The following is a 23510-nucleotide window of genomic DNA, read 5'->3' on the forward strand; positions in this document are numbered from 1 at the left end:
CGGATCGCATAAGGTACCGGTCTGGCCTTAAAAAAAAAAAAAAACTTTGGGCTTGCATTTTCCTCTATTTTGATCGTCGCTGTTATGCCTTTTAGTGTTCCGAGTCCCTGCTGGAACACTTCTTGTGCGTCAGTTAGCATTTTTGACAGTCGTCCAGGTGTGACGTCGTTGTCCTTTTTGGCATCTAGTCAGTGCTTGTATGGAATGCCAATCTAGCTGTATTTTCCGGATCCATTCACGTCCTAGTAGTGGCGGTCCTCCATCTGGCAATACATATAGGTCCATTTTTGGTGTTTCCTTGCCGTTATATATAACGTTCACCCTTATTTTTCCTTTGGGGTAGACTTTTTGCCCTGTGTACGTCTTCAAGACAATCTTTGTATCTCTCAAGGGTATATGTGAGAATAGCCGCTTGTAGTCCCTTCGGTTTATGACTGTTAGGGCTGATCCTGTGTCCAATTCCATTTTCACTTGGACTCCTGCTATCTTGAGCGTGACCCAGATAGTTTGGTGATCCTCTGTTTTGATCACATTATGTAGTTTCAGACAACCCAGCTCCTTGCTTCCGGAGTCTGTATCACTCTTCTGTTCGTCTGAACTACTCTCCGTCACCTTATGTACCTTCTTGTACTTCTCCTGTGGAGATTTCTTGCTGCTGGTTTTCTTTCCCAACCTGCAGACTCTTGCTATGTGTCCTACTTTTCCACACTGTCTGCACACTTTGTCCTTGAACCAGCAATCATTATGGTCGTGTGTTGTTCTACCGCAGCGATAGCACTTCACTGTTCCGTATGACATTTCATTTGTGCCATATTCTTGCGGTCTCCATTGTATCTCTGCAGCGCCCCGTGCGGCTGCTTCGTGTGATACTGCCATGCTGAAAGCCTTGTCCAGCGTAAGATCCTTTTCTGATAGAAGCCGTTTCTGGGTTCCTTCACTTTGAAGCCCACACACAAACTTGTCCCTTAAAGTATCTGCTAGTCCCGTTCCAAACTGGCAGTGTTTCGATAGCTTGCGCAGTTCAGTTAAATACTCAGCATTACTTTCATCTTTATGCTGGTTCCTTTTGTGAAACTTAAATCTTTCTGCTATCAGCAGTGGTGTGGGGCTTAAGTGGTCCTGTAGGATTGACACTATGTTTTCAAAATCCTTTTCTACTGGCTTCTCTGGGGTTACTAGGTTCCGTAGTAAGCCATACGTTTTTGCACCCATTGAATTCCAACAATATCAGCGCTTTCTTGTCATCTGGCACTTCATTCGCCTTGCAGTATACTTCTATGCGTTCAACATATGTCGTCCAATCTTCGACTTCATTGTCGAATGCTGTGATACTGCCAATCTTCGGCATTTTTGTGTGTGGTTAGACTGGCTTAAAATGGCGTCTCCCGCGCTCTCCTTTCTGCCCCGCTGCGGCTTAAAATGGCGTCTCCCGCGCTTTCCTTTCTTCCCCGCAGCGGCTTAAAATGGCGTCTCCCGCGCTGCTGCCAACGCCGCTCTCAGCGGTCCTCCTGGCAAATGGCGACACCCTGTGGGTTTCGTGCGCTGCTCCTGCGCTGCTGCCAATGCCGCACTCTGCGGTCCTCGTGGCAATGGCAGCGCCTCGCGTTTTCCTGCGCGCCTCTCTCCCCCGTTGACGCTGCTCGGCCCTTGAACACCGGCTGCGCTCTGCTCTCTCTCGCCACTCCCCCCCGTTGACGCCGCTCGGTCCTGAACACCGGCTGCGCTCTGCTCTCTCTCGTTGACGCTGCTCGGCCCTTGAACACCGGCTGCGCCCCGTGCGCTCTGCCCTCTCTCTCTCCCCCGTCGATGCTGCTCGGCCTTTTTCTGTGCCGCTCAGTAGGCGCTAGCCGCCGCTGTCCGGGAAGGGTCTGCGCAGTACCTGTTGCCAGCCCGTTTCGCTGGACCACCGTGGCTGGAAAGCCAAGCCTGGCTCTCGACAGCCTCCCCTGCGATGCCCGTGCTTCTGGACTCGACCTCCTTCCACTGTTCTCCAGGAGCGAATCCCTGGGAGGTGATGCAGAGTTGCAGGTAGGTTCGAATCTTTCTCGTCGCCAATGTTAGATCCGGGTATCTTAATGTTGTGTCCTTCAATAATCAGACAAAGACTGCAGGGAACGATCAACAGGTGTTTACTGAATGAGGGTTCAAACTGCAACTGACTGTACAGAGCACTACTCAGGGTTTATATACAGGTGTGGTCACTGCCGGTACTACAGGAGCTGTAAAAAGTAGTTCTCCCCCTTAAAGGTACATACATTACACATCCTTCCTCAGATAAGGCGACCAAAACTGCACACAATACTCAAGGTGTGGTCTCACCAAGGCCCTGTACAACTGCAGCAAGACATCCTTGTTCCTGTACTCGAACCCTCTCTATTAGCCTGTCTATGTCCTCTGGAAGTCTATCACTATCCTCCTCACTGTTCACTATACTTCCAAGTTTTGTGTCATCTGCAAATTTTGAAATAGTGCCTCGTACACCCAAGTCCAAGTCATTGATATATATCAACAACGACAACTTATATTTCTGTAGCGCCTTTAACGTAGTAAAACATCCCAAGGCGCTTCACAGGAGTATTTTAAGACAAAAAATTTGACACCGAGCCACATAAGGATAAATTAGGACAGGTGACCAAAAGCTTGGTCAAAGAGGTAGGTTTTAAGGAGCGTCTTCAAGGAGGCGAGAGAGGTAGAGAGGCGGAGAGGTTGAGGCAGGGAATTCCAGAGCTTAGGGCCCAGGCGACATAAGGCACGGCCACCAATGGTTGAGTGATTATAATTAGGGATCTTCCAAGAGGGCAGAATTAGAGGAGCACAGATATCTCAGGGGTTGTCGGGCTGAAGGAGATTACAGAGATAGGAAGGGGTGAGGCCATGGGGGGGATTTGAAAACAAGGATGAGAATTTTGAAATCAAGGCGCTGCTTAACCAGGAGCCAATATAGGTCAGCGAGCACAGTGGGTGATGGGTGAACGGGACTTGGTGCGAGTTAGGACACGGGCAGCCGAGATTTGGATGACCTCAAGTTCACATAGGGTAGAATGTGGGAGGCCAGCCAGGAGTGCATTGGAATAGTCAAGTCTAGAGGTAACAAAGACATGGATGAGGGTTTCAGCAGCGGATGAGCTGAGGCAGGGGTGGAGACGGGCGATGTTACGTAGGTGGAAGTAGGCGGTCTTTGTTGTAGGGTGGATATGTGGTCGGAAGCTCATTTCAGGGTCAAATATGACACCAAGGTTGCGAACAGTGTGGTTCAGCCCCAGACAGATGTTAGGGAGAGGGATGGAGTCAGTGGCTAGGGAACGGAGTTTGTGGTGGGGACCGAAAACAATGACTTCGGTCTTCCAAATACTTAATTGGAGAAAATTTTTGCTCATCCAGAACATATCAAGAAAGGCACTGGTCCTAGATCCGACCCCTGGGGAATGCCACTGCTACAACCGTTCACCACTACTCACTGTTTCCTGTCACTGGGCCAATTTCATATCCATGCAGCCACTGTCCCTTTTACTAATGGGCTTGCCAGAAAAGTTGAAGCCCATGGATGTGGCACTTTATCAAATGCCTTTTGGAAGTCCATGTACACCACATCATAGAAACATAGAAGATAGGAGCAGGAGTAGGCCTCCTGCCTCAACTGCCTTCTGTGGTAGAGAATTCCACAGGTTCACCACTCTCTGGGTGAAGAAATTCCTCCTCATCTCAGTCCTAAATGGCTTACCCCTTATCTTTAGACTGTGACCCCAGTTTCTGGACTCCCCCGCCATCAGGAACATCCTTCCTGCATTTGTCTGTCCAGTCCTGTTAGAATTTTATACGTTTCAATGACATCCCCTCTCATTCTTCTAAACTCTAGCGAATATAAGCCTAATTGACCCAATCTCTCCTCATATGTCATTCCTGCCATCCCAGGTATCAGTCTGGTGAATCTTCGCTGAACTCCTTCCATGGCAAGAACATCCTTCCTCAGATAAGGTGACCAAAACTGCACACAATACTCAAGATATGGTCTCACCAAGGCCCTGTATAACTGCAGCAAGACATCCTTGCTCCTGTACACAAATCCTCTCGCTACGAAGGCCAACATGCCATTTGCCTTCTTAACCGCCTGCTGCACCTGCATGCTTACCTTCAGCGACTGGTGCACAAGGACACCCAGGTCTCGTTGCACTTCCCTTTCTCCCAATCTATTGCCATTCAAATAATCTGCCTTCCTGTTTTTGCCACCAAAGTGGATAACATCACATTTATCCACGTTATATTGCATCTGCCATGCTTTTGCCCAATCACCCAACCTGTCCAAATCATCCTGGAGGTTCTCAGCATCCTCCTCACAGCACACACGCCCACCCAGCTTTGTGTCATCTGCAAATTAATCAAGCATGATTTACCTTTTGTAAATCCATGTTGACTTTGTCCGATCCTGTCACTGTTTTCCAAGTGCTCTGCTATTACATCTTTTATAATGGACTCTAGCATTTTCCCCACTACCGATGTCAGACTTACATCAACCGCACTGCCCTCATCAACCCTCTCCGTTACATCATTAAAAAACTCAATCAAGTTGGTTAAACACGGTTTGCCTTTAACAGATCCGTGCTGGCTTCCCTTAATTAATCCACAGTTGCCCAATTTTGTCCCTGATTTTTGTTTCTAAAAGCTTCCCCACCACAGAGGTTAAACTGACTGGCCCGTGGTTGCTGGGTTTATCCTTACACCCTTTCTTGAACAAGGGTGTAACATTTGCAATTCTCCAGTCATCTGGCACCACCCCCGTATCCAAGGAGGATTGGAAGATTATGGTCGGTACCTCTGCAATTTCCACCTTTGCTTCCCTCAGCGTCCTAGGATGCATCCCATCTGGTCCTGGTGATTTATCCACTTTAAGTACAGCCAGCCTTTCTGGTACTTCCTCTTTATCAAATTTAGGCCATCCAATATCTCAACTACCTCCTCTTTCACTATGACTTTGGCAGCACCTTCCTTGGTGAAGACAGATGCAAAGTATCATTTAGTACCTCAGCCATACCCTCTGCCTCCATGGGTAGGTCTCCTTTTTGGTCCCTAATCGGCCCCACCCCTCCTCTTACTACCCGTTTACTATTTATATGCCTATAGAAGACTTTCAGATTTATTTTTATGTTCGCTACCAGTCTATTCTCATACTCTCTCTTTGTCCTTATTTCCTTTTTCACTTCCCCTCTGAACTTTCTGTATTCAGCCTGGTTCTCACTTGTATTCTCAGCCTGACATCTGTCATATGCCCCTTTTTTCTGCTTTATCTTACTCTCTATCTCTTTTGTCACCCAGGGAGCCCTGACTTTAGTTGCCCTACCTTTCCCCCTCGTGGGAATGTACCTCGACTGTACCTGAATCATCTCTTTAAAGGCAGCCCATTGTTCGATGACAGTTTTGCCTGACAATCTTGGATTCCAATTTACCCGGGCCAGATCTGTTCTCATCCCACTGAAATTGGCCCTCCTCCAGTTAAGTATTTTGACTCTAGATTGCTCCCTGTCCTTTTCCAGAGCTAACCTAAACCTTATGATACAAGGATCACCGTTCCCTAAATGTTCCCCTACTGAAACTTGATTCACCTGACGCACCTCATTCCCCAGAACCAGATCCAGCAATGCCTCCTTCCTCGTTGGGCCAGAAACGTACTGATCAAGAAAGTTCTCCTGAACATACTTCAGAAATTCTTCCCCCCCTCTCTGCCCTTTACACTATTACTATCCCAGTCTATATTAGGATAATTGAAGTCCCCCATTATCACTATTCTATTGTTCTTGCATCTCTCTGTAATTTCCCTGCAAATGTGCTCCTCTGTATTCTTCCCACTAGTCGGTAACCTATAGAATACACCTAGTAGTGTAATGGCACCTCTATTGTTTCTTAACTCAAACCAAATAGATTCTGACCTATAAAATTCTGTCAGGCCTGGACAGACTAGATGCAGGAAGGATGTTCCCGATGGTCGGGGAGTCCAGAACCAGGGGTCATAGTCTAAGGATAAGGGGTAAGCCATTTAGGACTGAAATGAGGAGGAATTTCTTCACCCAGAGAGTGGTGAACCTGTGGAATTCTCTGCCACAGAGGGCGGTGGAGGCCAGTTCATTAAATATATTCAAGAAAGAGTTGGATATATTTCTTGAGGCTAAAGGGATCAAGGGATATGGGGAGAAGGCAGGGACAGGGTACTGAATTTGGATGATCAGCCATGATCTCATTGAATGGCGGAGCAGGCTCGAGGGGCCGAATGGCCTACTCCTGCTCCTATCTTCTATGTTTCTATGTTTTTATGACCTCTCCAGGACATCCTCTCTCTCCAGCACTGTAATATTCTCCTTCTTCCTCCTCCTTAGGCAGTCCCTCGGAACCGAGGATGACTTGCTTCCACATTAAAAATGATTCTCAGGTGACTGATGAGTCCAATGTGGGACCTACAGTCTCTGTCACAGGTGGGGCAGACGGTGGTTGAAGGGGCGGGTGGGTGGGGCGCTTGGATTGACGTGCGCTGCCTGCGCTTGGCTTCCGCTTGCTCCCGGCGAAGAGACTCGGTGTTCGGCGCCTTCCCGGATGCTTCTCCTCCACTTTGTGCGGTCTTGGGCTAGGGATTCCCAGGTGTCGGTGGGGATGCTGCACCTTTTCAAGGAGGCTTTTTCAAGTAGCACTGTAATATACTCCTTTAATCAACACTGCCACACCACCACCACCTTTCTTTCCTTCCCTATCTTTCCTGAACACCTGATATCCAGGAATATTTAGGACCCAATCCTGCCCTTTTTTGAGCCAGGTCTCCGTTATCACCACATCACATTCCCATGTGGCTATTAGTGCCTGCAGCACACCAACCTTACTTACCACACTTTGTGCGTTTAAATACATGCACTGTAAAATTCTTGTATTGTAGGAATTGTCAAATTCCTAACGAAAGTACTGAGATCAAGACTATCAGCTAACCAAATGAGGTTTAATGCAAACTGGTAAAAGTTACAAACAAAAACGCAGGAGAAACTCTAAACAGGTCTGTACTCAAACTGGTTCCACGAGGACTGAGAGAGAACGCCTCCCCCCTCTGACGTCATCACGTTTCCCGCCGTTGGGAACGTCACGTGACCTGCGTGATGACGTCATCGCGCTGGATCGACATTTTACCGAACCCGCGCTATTTATACTAAGCAAACAATTAAAGGTAACGAACCCCTGTTAAAGGCAATTATATACATTACTACAAGAGTCTCTTGGTGGCTCTGCCACAGTATTCTCTTAGACTGACCCCACCTAATACCGTACTATTTCTTACTCTAGTGCTCTTTGTATCTCCCACTCTTTTGTGCACCATGTTTCTCCTGGCAAATGCTACATCCTGGTGCCCATCCCCCTGCTAAATTGGTTTAAACCCTCCCCAACGGCACCAGCAAACCCCCCAGCGAGGATATTGGTCCCGGCTCTGTTGAGGTGTAACCCGTCTGACCTGTACAGGTTCCACCTCCCTCAGAACCGGTCCCAGTGTCCCAGGAATCTAAATCCCTCCCTCCTGCACCATCTCTCCAGCCACGCATTCATCCGCTCTATCCCCCTGTTTCTATCCTCGCTCGCGCGTGGCACCGGGAGTAATCCGGAGATTACTACCTTTTTGAGGTCCTGCTTTTTAATCTTTCTCCTAGCTCCCTAAAATCTGCCTGCAGGACCTCATTCCTCTTTCTGCCTATGTCGTTGGTATGGGCCGCGACCTCTGACTGTTCACCTGTCCGGCAGCCGTTCAGTGACATCCTTGAGCATGGCACCAGGGAGGTATCATGCCATCCTAGAGTCACGTCTGCGGCCGCAGAAACGCCTGTCTGTTCCCCTAACTATCGAATCCCCTATCGCTATTGCTTTCCTGATTTCCCCCCATCCCGGTACAGCTGAGCCACCCGTAGTGCCATTAACTTGGCTCTGGCTATACTCCCCAGAGGAACCATCGCCCTCACCAGAGCCAGATGCACTCAGGGGACTCCTGCACTACCTGCCTGGTTCTCCTTTTCCTTCTGGTGGTCACCCATTGTTAGGGAGATGGATGGAGTCAGTGGCCAAGGAGCGGAGTTTGTGGCAGGGTCCGAAACATAGAAACATAGAAGATAGGAGCAGGAGTAGGCCATTCGGCCCCTCGAGCCTGCTCCGCCATTTAATGAGATCGTGGCTGATCATCTAAACTCAGTTCCCTGTCCCTGCCTTCTCCCCATATCCCTTGATCCCTTTAGCCTTAAGAAATATATCTAACTCCTTCTTGAATATATTTAATGAATTGGCCTCCACTGCCTTCTGTGGTAGAGAATTCCACAGGTTCACCACTATCTGGGTGAAGAAATTACTCCTCATCTCAGTCCTAAATGGCTTACCCCTTATTCTTAGACTGTGACCCCTGCTTCTGGACTCCCCCGCCATCGGGAACATCCTTCCTGCATCTAGTCTGTCTAGTCCTGTTAGAATTTTATAAGTTTCAATAAGATCCCCTCTCATTCTTCTAAACTCCAGCGAGTATAAGCCCAATCGACCCAATCTCTCCTCGTACGTCATTCCTGCCATCCCAGGTATCAGTCTGGTGAATCTTCGCTGCACTCCCTCCATGGCAAGAACATCCTTCCTCAGATAAGGTGACCAAAACTGCACACAATACTCAAGGTGTGGTCTCACCAAGGCCCTGTACAACTGCAGCAAGACATCCTTGTTCCTGTACAGAAACCCAAGTGTGCAGCGGGGCGCATGCGTGGCCCCCTTGGGTCAGGGAGCAGGAGGAGAGAATGTTGTCAATTTCTGTCCTGGACTCTCTGATGGCTTTTGGAAACTCCTTTCACAGGCTGTGAGAAGGGCAGGATTGAATTCTTGAATGGTTGAATTCCAAATTCAGTTGGAGGGTGAGAGAGTTGGATCTCAAACCAGCGTACTAAGCTTAAATAAAGGAGACTATGAAGGTATGAGAGCAGAGTTGACTAAAGTGGACTGGGAAAATAGATTAAGGTGTAAGACGGTACAGGAGCAGTGGTGTACATTCAAGGAGATGTTTCACAAGTTTCAAGAAAAATATATTCCACTGCACACAATACTCAAGATGTGGTCTCACCAAGGCCCTGTACAACTGCAGCAAGACATCCTTGTTCCTGTACAGAAACCCTCTCGCTACGAAGGCCAACATACCATTTGCCTTCTTAACTGCCTGCTGCACCTGCATGCTTACCTTCAGCGATTGGTGCACAAGGACACCCAGGTCTCGTTGCACTTCCCCTTCTCCCAATCTATTGCCATTCAGATAATAATCTGCCTTCCTGTTTTTGCCACCAAAGTGGATAACCTCGCATTTATCCACATTATTCTGCATCTGCCCAATCACCAACCTGTCCAAATCATACTGAAGTTTCTTGGCATCCTCCTCACAGCACACACGCCCACCCAACTTTGTGTCCTCTGCAAACTTGGAGATATTACATCTAGTTCCCTCGTCTAGATCATTAATATATATTGTGAATAGCTGGGGTCCTAGGACCAATCCCTGTGGTACCCCACTAGTCACTGCCTGCCACTCGGAAAAAGACCCGTTTATTCCAATTCTTTGCTTCCTGTCTGCCAACCAGTTCTCTATCCAAGTCAGTACCTTGCCCCCAATCCCATGTGCCTTAACTATACACGCTAATCTCTTATGCGGGACCTTATCGAAAGCCTTCTGAAAGTCCAAATACACCACCTCCACTGGTTCTCCCTTATCTATTTTACCAGTTACATCCTCTAAAAATTCAATAGATTAGTCAAGCACGATTTACTGTTTGTAAATCCATGTTGACTTTGTCCGATCCTGTCACTGTTTTCCAAGTGCTCTGCTATTACATCTTTTAGAGTCATAGAGTAATACAGCACGGATAGAGGCCCTTCGGCCCATCGTGTCCGCGCCGGCCATCAAGCCCTGTCTAATCTAATCCCATATTCCAGCATTTGGCCCGTAGCCTTGTATGCTATGGCATTTCAAGTGCACATCCAAATGCTTCTTAAATGTTGTGAGGGTTTCTGCCTCCACAACCCTTTCAGGCAGTGAGTTCCAGACTCCAACCACCCTCTGGGTGAAAAAGTTCTTTCTCAAATCCCCTCTAAACCTCCCGCCCTTTACCTTGAATCTATGCCCCCTAGTTATTGACCCCTCTACTAAGGGAAAAAGCTCCTCAGCATCCATCCTATCTATGCCCCTCATAATTTTGTACACCTCAATCATGTCCCCCCTCAGCCTCCTCAGCTCCAAGGAAAACAAACCCAACCTGCCCAGTCTCTCTTCATAGCTGAAGCGCTCCAGCCCTGGTAACATCCTGGTGAACCTCCTCTGCACCCTCTCTAACGCGATCACATCCTTCCTGTAGTGTGGCGACCAGAACTGCACACAATATTCCAGCTGTGGCCTAACCAGTGTTTTATACAGCTCCATCATAACCTCCTTGCTCTTATATTCAATGCCTCGGCTAATGAAGGCAAGTATCCCATATGCCTTTTTTACCACCTTATCCACCTGTTCCGCCGCCTTCAGGGATCTGTGTACTTGCACACCCAGATCCCTCTGACCCTCCGTCTTGCCTACGGTCTTTCCATTCATTGTGTATTCCTTTGCCTTGTTAGTCCCCCCAAAGTGCATCACCTCGCACTTTTCCGGGTTAAATTCCATTTGCCACTGTTCCGCCCATCTGACCAACCCATCTATGTCGTCCTGCAGACTGAGGCTACCCTCCTCGCTATTCACCACCCTACCAATTTTTGTATCATCCGCGAACTTACTGATCATACCCTTTACATTCATATCCAAGTCATTAATGTAGACCACAAACAGCAAGGGACCCAGCACCGATCCCTGTGGTACCCCACTGGCCACAGGCTTCCAGTCACAAAAACAACCTTCGACCATCACCCTCTGCCTTCTGCCACTAAGCCAGTTTTGTATCCAATGTGCCAAGGCACCCTGGATTCCATGGGCTCTTACCTTCTTGACCAGTCTCCTGTGCGGGACTTTATCGAAGGCCTTACTGAAATCCATGTATACCACATCCACTGCGTTACCCTCATCCACACACCTAGTCACCCCCTCAAAAAATTCAATCAAATTAGTCAGACATGATCTTCCCTTGACAAAGCCATGTTGACTATCCCTGATTAATCCTTGCCTCTCCAAGTGGAGACAAATTTTGTCCCTCAGGATTTTTTCCAATAATTTTCCTACCACTGATGTTAGGCTCACTGGCCTGTAGTTCCCCGGTTTTTCCCTACTACCCTTCTTGAATAATGGTACTACATTAGCGGTTCTCCAGTCCTCTGGCACATCCCCTGTGGCCAGAGAGGTCCTGAATATATGTGTTAGAGCCCCCGCAATCTCCTCCTTTGCCTCACACAGCAGCCTGGGATACATTTCATCCGGGCCTGGGGATTTATCCATTTTTAGGCCAGCTAAAACCGCCAATACCTCCTCCCTCTCGATGTTAATATGTTCGAGCATATCACAGTCCCCCCGCCCTATTTCTATGTCTACATCGTCCTTCTCCATAGTGAAAACAGATGCAAAAAATTCATTTAGAACCCCTCCTACATCTTCCGGCTCCACACACAGATTGCCACTTTTGTCCCTAATGGGCCCTATTTTTTCCCTAGTTATCCTCTTACCCTTAATATACTTATAAAACATCTTCGGATTTTCCTTTATTTTGCTTGCCAGTGTTATTTCATGGCCCCTCCTTGATCTCCTAATTTCTTTTTTAAGTATCCCCCTGCACTTTTTGTACTCCTCTAGGGCTTCCTCCGTCTTTAGCCTTTTGTATCTACCAAAAGCCCTCCTTTTTTTCCTAATCCATTCTCGTATATCCCCTGACATCCAAGGTTCCCTGTGGTTTTTGGAACCACCCTTGACCTTTACGGGAACATGTTGCCATTGTATGATCTCAATCTCCCTTCTGAAAGCCTCCCATTGCTCCGATGCGGATTTTCCTACAAGTAGCTGATCCCAGTCCATTTTGGCCAGATCCTGCCTTATCCTATTAAAATCGGCCTTCCCCCAATTTAGAACCTTTATTTCCGGCCCATCCCTGTCCTTTTCCATGGCCACCTTAAATCTTACCATATTATGGTCACTATCACCAAAGTGCTCACCTACCAGCACTTTTTCCACTTGGCCGGCCACATTCCCTAGAATTAGGTCCAGTACCGCCCCCTCTCTTGTAGGACTTTCTACATGCTGGCTCAAAAAGCTCTCCTGGATGCACTTTAAGAATTCTACACCCTCTGAGCCTTTCACACTCTGACTATCCCAGTTAATATTGGGGAAGTTGAAATCCCCCATTATTATTACCCTATTATTTGCACATTTCTCTGAGATTTGCCTACATATCTGTTCCTCTATCCCCCCCTGACTGTTTGGAGGCCTATAGTACACTCCCAGCAAAGTGCTTGCCCCCTTTTTGTTTTTAAGCTCCACCCATATGGCCTCATTAGAGGACCCTGCTAATATATCATCCCTCCTTACTGCAGTAATTGACTCCTTAATTAATATTGCGACACCCCCTCCTCTTATACCTCCCCCTCTGTCTCGCCTGAAGATTCTGTACCCCGGAATATTGAGCTGCCAGTCTTGCCCTTCCCTCAACGATGTCTCCGTGATAGCAACAATATCATACTCCCATGTGTTTATCAACACCTTCAGTTCATCCACCTTATTCGCAAGACTCCTTGCATTAAAATAGATGCCATCCAGCCTTGCCCTTATATATTTGCCCTGTCTACCAAGCTGACTTGTTTTTTTCTCTATAATTGGCAGCACATCCCCCCCTATTTCAGCTCCCCTCTGTATCCCATCCCCCTGCCAAGTTAGTTTAAACCCCCCCCAACAGTGCTAGCAAACCTCCCCGCAAGGATATTTGTCCCGCTCTGGTTCAGGTGCAACCCGTCCGACTTGTACAAGTCCCACCTTTCCCAGAAGCAGGCCCAGTGATCCAGGAAAGTAAAACCCTCCCCCCTACACCAACTCTTTAGCCACGCATTCATCTGCTCTATCCTCCCATTCCTATACTTACTAGCACGTGGCACTGGGAGTAATCCAGAGATTACAACCTTTGAGGTCCTGCTCTTTAATCTGTTACCTAGCTCCCTAAATTCTTGATGCAGGACCTCATCCCTCTTTTTACCATTTTTCTAATGGACTCTAGCATTTTCCCCACTACTGATGTCAGGCTTACCGGTCTATAATTCCCCGTTTTCTCTCTACCACCTTTTTTGAATAGTGGGGTAACATTAGCTACCCTCCAATCCATGGGAACTGTTCCAGAGTCTATAGAATTTTGGAAGATGACCAGCAATGCATCTACTATTTCTCATAGAGTCATAGAGTTATACAGCACAGAAAGAGACCCTTCAGCCCATCGTGTCCGTGCCGGCCATCAAGCCCTGTCTAATCTAATCCCATTTTCCAGCATTTGGTCCGTAGCCTTGTATGCTATGGCATTTCAAGTGCTCATCCAAATGCTTCTTGAATGTTGTGAGGGTTCCTGCCTCTACCACCCTTTCAGGCAGTGAGTTCCAGATTCCAACCACCCTCTGGGTGAAAAAGTTCTTCCTCAAATCCCCTCTAAACCTCCTGCCCCTTACCTTGAATCTATGCCCCCTTTCTATCTACCCTATCTATGCCCCTCATAATTTTGTACACCTCAATCAGGTCCCTCCTCAGCCTTCTCTGCTCCAAGGAAAACAACCCCAGCCTGTCCAGTCTTTCTTCATAGCTGAAGCGCTCCAGCCCAGGTAACATCCTGGTGAATCTCCTCTGCACCCTCTCCAAAGCAATCACATCCTTCCTATAGTGTGGCGACCAGAACTGCACACAGTATTCCAGCTGTGGCCTAACCAGCGTTTTGTACAGCTCCATCATAACCTCCCTGCTCTTGCCTTCATTAGCCGAGGCATAGAATATAAGTATCCCATATGCCTTGTTAACCACCTTATCCACCTGTTCTGCTGCCTTCCGGGATCTATGTATATGCACACCAAGGTCTCTCTGATCCTCTGTCTTTCCTAGGGTCTTACCATTCGTTGTGTATTCCCTTGCCTTGTTAGTCCCTCCAAAATGCATCACCTCACACTTTTCAGGGTTAAATTCCATTAGCCACTGTTCCGCCCATCTGACCAACCCATCTATATCGTCCTGCAGACTGAGGCTACCCTCCTCGCTAGTTACCACCCCACCAATTTTCGTGTCATCTGCGAACTTACTGATCATACCTTTTACATTCACATCCAAATCATTAATGTAGACCACAAACAGCAAGGGACCCAGCACCGATCCCTGCGGTACCCCACTGGACACAGGCTTCCAGTCACAAAAACAACCTTTGACCATCACCCTCTGCCTTCTGCCACTAAGCCAGTTTTGGATCCAATGTGCCAAGGCACCCTGGATCCCATGGGCTCTTACCTTCTTGACCAGACTCCTGTCCGGGACTTTATCGAAAGCCTTAATAAAATCCATGTATACCACATCCACTGCACTACCCTCATCCACACACCTAGTCACCCCCTCGAAAAATTCAATCAAATTGGTCAGACATGATCTTCCCTTGACAAAGCCATGCTGACTATTCCTGATTAATCCTTGCCTCTCCAAGTGGAGACTAATTCTGTCCCTCAGAATTTTTTCCAATAATTTCCCTACCACTGATGTTAGGCTCACTGGCCTGTAATTCCCTGGTTTATCCCTACTACCCTTCTTGAATAATGGTACTACGTTAGCTGTTCTCCAGTCCTCTGGCACATCCCCTGTGGCCAGAGAGGTTCTGAAAATTTGTGTCAGAGCCCCTGCAATCTCCTCCTTTGCCTCACACAGCAGCCTGGGATACATTTCGTCCAGGCCTGGGGATTTATCCACTTTTAAGCCTGCTAAAACCGCCAGTACCTCCTCCCTCTCGATGCTAATATGTTCAAGTATATCACAATCCCCCTGCCTGATTTCTATGTCTACATCGTCCTTCTCCATAGTGAGCACAGATGCAAAAAATTCATTTAAAACCCCACCTACATCTTCTGGCTCCACACACAGATTGCCACTTTGGTCTGTAATGGGCCCTACTCTTTCCCTAGTTATCCTCTTGCCCTTAATATACTTATAAAACACCTTAGGATTTTCCTTTATTTTGCTCGCCAGTGTTATTTCATGGCCCCTCCTCGCTCTCCTAATTTCTTTTTTAAATATCTCCCTGCACTTTTTATACTCCTCTAGGGCTTCCTCTGTCTTTAGTCCCTTGTATCTGCCAAAAGCCCCCCTTTTTTTCCTAATCCATTCTCGTATATCCCTTGACATCCAAGGTTCCCTGGGCTTGTTGGTCCCACCCTTGACCTTTACGGGAACATGTTGCCATTGTACTCTCTCAATTTCCTTTCTGAAAGACTCCCATGGCTCCGATGTGGATTTTCCTACAAGTAGCTGATCCCAGTCCACTTTGGCCAGATCCTGCCTTATCATATTAAAATCGGCCGTCCCCCAATTTAGAACCTTTATTTCCGGTCCATCTCTGTCCTTTTCCATGACTACCTTAAATCTCACCGAATTATGGTCACTGTCATCAAAGTGCTCACCTACTAACACTTCTACCACTTGGCCGGCCACATTCCCTAGAATTAGGTCCAGTACCGCCCCCTCTCTTGTAGGACTTTCTACATGCTGGCTCAAAAAGCTCTCCTGGATGCACTTTAAGAATTCTGCACCCTCTAAGCCTTTCACACTCTTGACTATCCCAGTTAATATTGGGGAAGTTGAAATCCCCCACTATTATTACCCTATTATTTGCACACTTCTCTGAGATTTGCCTACATTTCTGTTCCTCTATCTCCCCCTGACTGTTTGGGGGCCTATAGTACACTCCCAGCAAAGTGCTTGCCCCCTTTTTGTTAATATATCATCCCTCCTTACAGCAGGCCACTTCCTCGAGTACCCTCAGATGTAGATTATCGGGCCCTGGGGATTTATCGGCCTTCAATCCCATCAATTTCCGTAATACCATTTCCTTACAAATACTGATTTCTTTCAGTTTCTCCCTCTCATTAGACCCTATGTTCCCCGACATCTCTGTGAGGTTATTTGTGTTCACTCGGTTAATCCCGGGGATGAGGGGATGGACATATGAGGAGAGGTTGAGTAGATTGGGACTCTACTCATTGGAGTTCAGAAGAATGAGAGGCGATCTTTTTGAAACATATAAGATTGTGAAGGGGTTGGATCGGGTGGATGTGGGGAGGATGTTCCCGATGATGGGTGAAACTCGAACTAGGGGGCATAGTCTTAGAATAAGGGGCTGCTCTTTCAAAACTGAGATGAGGAGGAACTACTTCACTCAGAGGGTGGTAGGTCCATGGAATATGCTGCCCCAAAAAGCTGTAGAAGCTACATCATTACATAAATTTAAAACAGAAATAGACAGTTTCCTAGAAGTAAAGGGAATAAAGGGATATGGGGAACGGGCAGGAATTTGGACATGAGTCTAGGTTCAGATCGGTCATGGCCCTGTGGGTAGCGGAGCGGGCCCAGGGGCCATGCAGCCTGATCCTGCTCCTATTTCGTGTGTCTAATTCTGTTAGATTCAGGAGATGGTTCAGTGATAGTAGATTGGCGGTTAGGATCAGATCAGCCATGATCTTATTGAATGGCGGAGCAGGCTCGAGGGGCCGATTGGCCTACTCCTGCTCCTATTTCTTATGTTCTTATGTTCTTTGTGAAGACAGAACCAAAGTATATATTTAATTGGTCTGCCATTTCTTTGTTCCCCATTATAAATTCCCCTGATTCTGACTGCAAGGGACCTATGCTTGACTTCACCAATCTTTTTCTCTTCACATATATATCGAAGCTTTTAAAGTCAGTTTTTATGTTCCCTGCAAGCTTACTCTCTTACTCTATTTCCCCCCTCTTAATTAATCCCTTTGTCCTCCTTTGCTGAATCCTAAACTGCTCCCAATCCTCAGGTTTGCTGCTTTTTCTGGCCAATTTATATGTCCTCTCCTTGGATCTTATGCTATCCCTAACTTCCCTTGTTAGCCACGGTTGATTCACCTTTTTTGTTTTATTTTTATGCCAAACAGGGATGAACAAATTCTGTAGTTCATCCACGCGATCTTTAAATGTTTGCCATTGCCTATCCACCGTCAACACTTTGAGTAACATTCCCCAATTAATCCTACCCAACTCGCGCCTCATACCATCGTAGTTTCCTTTATTTAAATTCAGGACCCTAGTCTCTGAGTCAAATACTTCACTCTCCATCTTAATGAAGAATTCGATCATATTATGATCGCTGCGCCCCAAGGGGCCTCGCACAACAAGATTGTTAATTATTCCTTTCTCATTACATAATACCCAGTCTAAGATGGCCTGATCTCCAGTTGGTTCCTTGACATATTGGTCCAGGAAACCATCCTGTATACACTCCAGGAATTCCTCCTCCACAGTATTGTTACTAATTTGGTTAGCCCAATCTATATGTAGATTAAAGTCACCCATGATAACTGCTGTGCCCTTATTGCACGTGTCTCTAATTTCCCATTTAATGCCATCCCCAACCTTAGCATTACTGTTTGGAGGTCTATATACCACTCCCACTAACGTTTTCTGTCCCTTGGTATTTCTCAGCTCTACCCATACAGATTCCACATCATCAGAGCTAATATCCTTCCTTACAATTATGTTAATCTCTTTTTAACCAGCAATGCTATCCCACCTCCCTTTCCTTTTTGCCTGTCTTTCCTGAATATTGAACACCCCTGGATGTTGAGTTCCCAGCCCTGGTCACCCTGGAGCCATGTTTCCGTAATCCCAATCATATCATATCATACGTCAATGGCTTCAGTCTTCTCGATATTTAATTGGAGAACATTTCTGCTAATCCAGAACTGGATGTCGGACATGCAGTCTGACCATTTAGAGACAGTGGAGGGGTTGAGTGAAGTGGTAGTGATGTAGAGCTGGGTGTTGTCAGCGTACATGTGGAAACTGTGGGGGGGAAAATGGAATTAAACTTCATCTTCAGAGAACAGAGGGACTGTTCAAGAAAGCCTGAAGTCTCTCAAAATGGACAGGTTCACAGTACAGAAATCTACACCAACAACAAGAAGTATTTATATAGTGCCTTTAAAATAGTAAAACGTCACAAGGTGCTTCACAGGAGTATGAGAAGACAAAAAATTTGACACCGAGCCACATAAGGAGAAATTAGGGGAGATGACCAAAAGCTTGGTAAAAGAGGTGGGTTTTAAGGAGCATCTTAAAGGAGGAAAGAGAAGCGGAGAGGTTTAGGGAGGGAATTCCAGAGCTTAGGGCCCAGGCAGCAAAAGGCACGGCCGCCAATGGTGGAGCGATTAAAAATCAGGGATGCTCAAGAGGGCAGAATTGGAGGAGCGCAGAGATCTCTTTTGAGGGCGGGGGGGTGGCTAGAGGAGATAGCAGAGATGGGGAGGGGGGTGAGGCCACGGAGGGATTTGCACCAGGATGAGAATTTTGAAACCGATTGTACGAACAGTTCTCCACCCAGATTTCATCCCGTCAGCCTGGCTGTCTACCCTGACTGTAACTAGTAGAATAGATAAGGGAGATAAGTGGATGTGGTGTATTTGGACTTTCAGAAGGCTTTCGATAAGGTCCCGCATAAGAGATTAGCATGCAAAGTTAAAGCACATGGGATTGGGGGCAAGGTACTGACTTGGATAGAGAACTGGTTGGCAGACAGAAAGCAAAGAGTTGCAATAAACGGGTCTTTTTCCGAGTGGCAGGCAGTGACTAGTGGGGTACCGCAGGGATCGGTCCTGGGACCCCAGCTATTCACAATATATATAAATGATCTAGACGAGGGAACTAGATGTAATATCTCCAAGTTTGCAGAGGACACAAAGCTGGGTGGGCGTGTGTGCTCTGAGGAGGATGCCGAGAAACTCCAGTATGATTTGGACAGGTTGGATGATTGGGCAGAAGCATGTCAGATGCAGTATAATGTGGATAAATGCAAGGTTATCCACTTTGGTGGCAAAAACAAGAAGGCAGATTATTATCTGAACGGCAATAGATTGGGAGAAGGGGAAGTTGAACGAGACCTGGGTGTCCTCGTGCACCAGTCGCTGAAGATAAGCATGCAGGTGCAGTAGGCGGTTAAGAAGGCAAATGGTATGTTGGCCTTCGTAGCGAGATGGTTCGAGTACAGGAACAAGGCTGTCTTGCTGCAGTTGTACAGGGCCTTGGTGAGACCACACCTTGAGTATTGTGTGCAGTTTTGGTCACCTTATCTGAGGAAAGATGTTCTTGCCATGGAGGGAGTGCAGCGAAGATTCACCAGACTGGTACCTGGGATGGCAGGAATGACGTATGAGGAGAGATTGGGTCGATTGGGCTTATACTCGCTGGAGTTTAGAAGACTGAGCGGGGATCTCATTGAAACTTATAAAATTCTAACAGGACTAGACAGACTAGATGCAGGAAGGATGTTCCCGATGGTCGGGGAGTCCAGAAGCAGGGGTCACAGTCTAAGGATAAGGGGTAAGCCATTTAGGACAGAGATGAGGAATTTCTTCACCCAGAGAGTGGTGAACCTGTGGAATTCTCTACCACAGAAGGCAGTGGAGGCCAATTCATTAAATATATTCAAGAAGGAGTTAGATATATTTCTTAAGGCTAAAGGGATCAAGGGATATGGGGAGAAGGCAGGGACAGGGTACTGAATTTGGCTGATCAGCCATGATCTCATTGAATGGCGGAGCAGGCTCGAGGGGCCGAATGGCCGACTCCTGCTCCAATCTTCTATGTTTCTGTCCTATGAATGTGCCTCCTTATTGTTGCTTCTGCATGCTAACTTCTGAAAGTAATTAGAAAGGCAAATGGAATTGCCTTTATTGTAAGGAGTATGGAGTATAAAAGTAGGGAAGTTTTGATGCAACTTTACAGGGCGCTGGCGAGACCACACCTGGAGTACTGCGTACAGTTCTGGTCTCCATATTTAAGGAAGGATATACTTGCATTGAATGCAGTGCAGAGAAATATAGAAAAATAGGAGCAGGAGTAGGCCATTTGGCCCTTCGAGCCTGCTCCGCCATTCAATATGATCATGGCTGTTCCTCTATCTCAATACCATATTCCCGCTCTCTCCCCATACCCCTTGATGCCTTTTGTGTCTAGAAATCTATCTATCTCCTTCTTAAATATATTCAGTGACTTGGCCTCCACAGCCTTCTGTGATAGAGAATTCCACAGGTTCACCACCCTCCGAGTGAAGAAATTTCTCCTCATCTCAGTCCTAAATGTCCTACCCTGTATCCTGAGACTGTGACCCCTCGTTCTAGAATCCCCAGCCAGGGGAAACATTCTCCTTGCATCCATTCTGTCTAGCCCTGTCAGAATTTTATACGTTTCAATGAGATCCCCTCTCATTCTTCTAAACTCTAGTGAATACAGGCCTAGTCGACCCAATCCCTCCTCATACGACAGTCCTGCCATCCCAGGAATCAGTCTGGTGAACCTTCGCTGCACTCCCTCTGTGGCAAGTATATCCTTTCTTAGGTAAGGAGACCAAAACTGCACACAGTACTCTAGGTGTGGTCTCACCAAGGCCCTGTATAACTGTAGTAAGACATCCTTGCTCCTGTACTCAAATCCTCTTGCAATGAAGGCCAACATACCATTTGCCTTCCTAACTGCTTGCTGCACCTGCATGTTTGCTTTCAGTGACTGGTGTACAAGGACACCCAGGTCCCTTTATACATCAACATTTCCCAATCTATCACCATTCAAATAATACTCTGCCTTTCTGTTTTTCCTACTGAAGTGGATAACTTCACATTTATCCACGTTATACTGCATCTGCCATAAATTTCCCACTCACTCAACTTGTCTAAATCGCCTTTGAAGCCTCTTTGCATCCTCCTCACAACTCACAAACCCACCTAGTTTCGTGTCATCAGCAAACTTGGAAATATTACATTTGGTTCCCTCATCCAAATCATTGATATATATTGTGAATAGCTGGGGCCCAAGCACTGATCCCAGCGGTACCCCACTAGTCACCGCCTGCCACCCTGAAAAAGACCCATTTATTCCTACTCTCTGTTTCCTGTCTGTCAACCAATTTTCAATCCATGCCAGTATATTACCCCCAATCCCATTGCCTTAATTTTGCACACGAACCTCTTTTTGGGTGGAGGTAAGGAATAATAAGGGGAAAAAAACACTAGTGGGCGTAGTCTATAGGCCTCCAAACAGTTGCAACTATGTTGGACGATGTATCAATCAGGAAATAGTTGAGGCTTGTAATAAGGGACCATCTATAATTATGGGGGATTTTAACTATCATATTAATTGGACAAATCAAATTGGCAGGGCTGCTTTGAGGATGAGTTCATTGAGTGTATTAGGGATGGGTTTCTTGAGCAGTATGTAACTGAACCGACCAGGGGGCAAGCAACCTTAGATCTGGTCCTGTGTAACGAGACGGGATTAATTAAAAATGTCCTAGTAAAGGATCCCCTTGGAATGAGTGACCATAACATGGTTGAATTCCATATTCAATTAGAGGGTGAGAAGGTTGGATCTCAAACAAACGTGCTAAGCTTGAATAAAGGAGACGATGAAGGTATGAGAGCGGAATTGAGTAGAGTGGATTGGGAAAATAGATTAAAGGGTAAGACGATTCATGATCAGTGGTGTACATTTAAGGAGTTATTTTACAACTTCCCCAAAAAATATATTCCACTGAGAAGAAAAGGGTGTAAAAGAAAAGACAGCCATCCGTGGCTAAGTAAAGAAATTAAGGATTGTATTCGACTAAAAACATGGGCATATAAGGTAGCCAAATCTAGTGGGAGGATAGAGGATTGGGAAAACTTTAAAAGACAGCAAAAAATAACAAAAGGATTGATTAAGAAAGGGAAGATAGATTATGAAAGTAAATTAGCAAAAAATATAAAAACAGATAGTAAGAGTTTTTATAGTTATATAAAAAGAAAAAGGGTGGCTAAAGTAAATGTTGGTCCCTTAGAGGATGAGACCGGGAAATTAATGGTGGGAAATATGGAGATGGCAAAAACACTGAATGAATATTTTGTATCAGTCTTTACAGTAGAAGACACTAAGAATATCCCAACACTGGACAAACAGGGGGCTATAGGGGGGGAGGAGCTAAACACAATCAAAATCACTAAGGAAGTGGTACTCGGTAAAATAATGGGACTCAAGGCGGATAAATCACCTGGACCTGATGGCTTACATCCTAGGGTCTTGAGGGAAGTGGCGGTAGGGATTATGGATGCATTGGTAATAATTTTCCAAAACTCCCTGGACTCAGCAAAGGTCCCGGCAGACTGGAAAACTGCTAATGTAACGCCCTTATTTAAAAAGGGTAGTAGACAGAAGGCTGGAAACTATAGACCGGTTAGCCTAACATCTGTGGTAGGTAAAATTTTGGAGTCCATTATTAAGGAGACAGTAACAGGACATTTGGATAATCATAATTTAATAGGACAAAGTCAGCATGGTTTTATGAAGGGGAATTCATGTTTCACAAATTTGCTGGAGTTCTTTGAGGAAGTAACATATAGGGTGGATAAAGGGGAACCAGTGGACGTAGTGTATTTAGACTTCCAAAAGGCATTTGACAAGGTGCCACACAAAAGATTATTGCTTAAGATAAAAAATCACGGGATTGGGGGTAATATTCTGGCATGGATAGAGGATTGGCTATCTAACAGAAGGCAGAGAGTTGGGATAAATGGTTCATTCTCAGAATGGCAATCAGTAACTAGTGGTGTTCCGCAGGGGTCGGTGCTGGGTCCCCAACTCTTTACAATCTATATTAACGATTTGGAGGAGGGGACCGAGTGTAACATATCAAAGTTTGCAGATGATACTAAGATGGGAGGGAAAGTAGTGAGTGAGGAGGACATAAAAAACCTGCAAGGGGACATAGACAGGCTAAATAAGTGGGCAGAGATTTGGCAGATGGAATACAATACTGGAAAGTGTGAGGTTATGCACTTTGGAAGGAAAAATCATAGAGCAAGCTATTCTCTTAATGGCAAGAAACTGGAAAGTACTGAAGTACAAAGGGATCTGGGGGTCCTGGTGCACGAAACTCAAAAGGTTAGTATGCAGGTGCAGCAAGTGATTAAGAAGGCCAATGGAATGTTGGCTTTCATTGCTAGGGGGATACAATATAAAAATAGTGAGGTATTGCTTCAGTTGTACAAGGTATTGGTGAGACCGCACCTGGAATACTGCGTACAGTTTTGGTGTCCATACTTAAGAAAATACATACTTGCTCTCGAGTCAGTACAAAGAAGGTTCACTCGGTTAATCCCGGGGAGGAGGGGATGGACATATGAGGAGAGGTTGAGTAGATTGGGACTCTACTCATTGGAGTACAGAAGAATGAGAGGCGATCTTATTGAAACATATAAGATTGTGAAAGGGTTGGATCGGGTGGATGCGGGGAGGATGT

General features: G+C 46.4%; 1 protein-coding gene across 1 annotated transcript in view; it reads left to right on the top strand.

Moving 5' to 3' along the window:
* LOC147114439 (uncharacterized) overlaps window positions 1-23510 on the top strand; it is a 36131-nt gene that overhangs the window by 8290 nt on the left and 4331 nt on the right. The window lies entirely within an intron of this gene.

This window comes from Somniosus microcephalus, chromosome 7 (assembly GCF_052327205.1).
Source record: "Somniosus microcephalus isolate GS21.2 chromosome 7, FLI_Smic_1.0, whole genome shotgun sequence".
In the NCBI taxonomy this organism is placed as follows: Eukaryota; Metazoa; Chordata; class Chondrichthyes; order Squaliformes; family Somniosidae; genus Somniosus; species Somniosus microcephalus.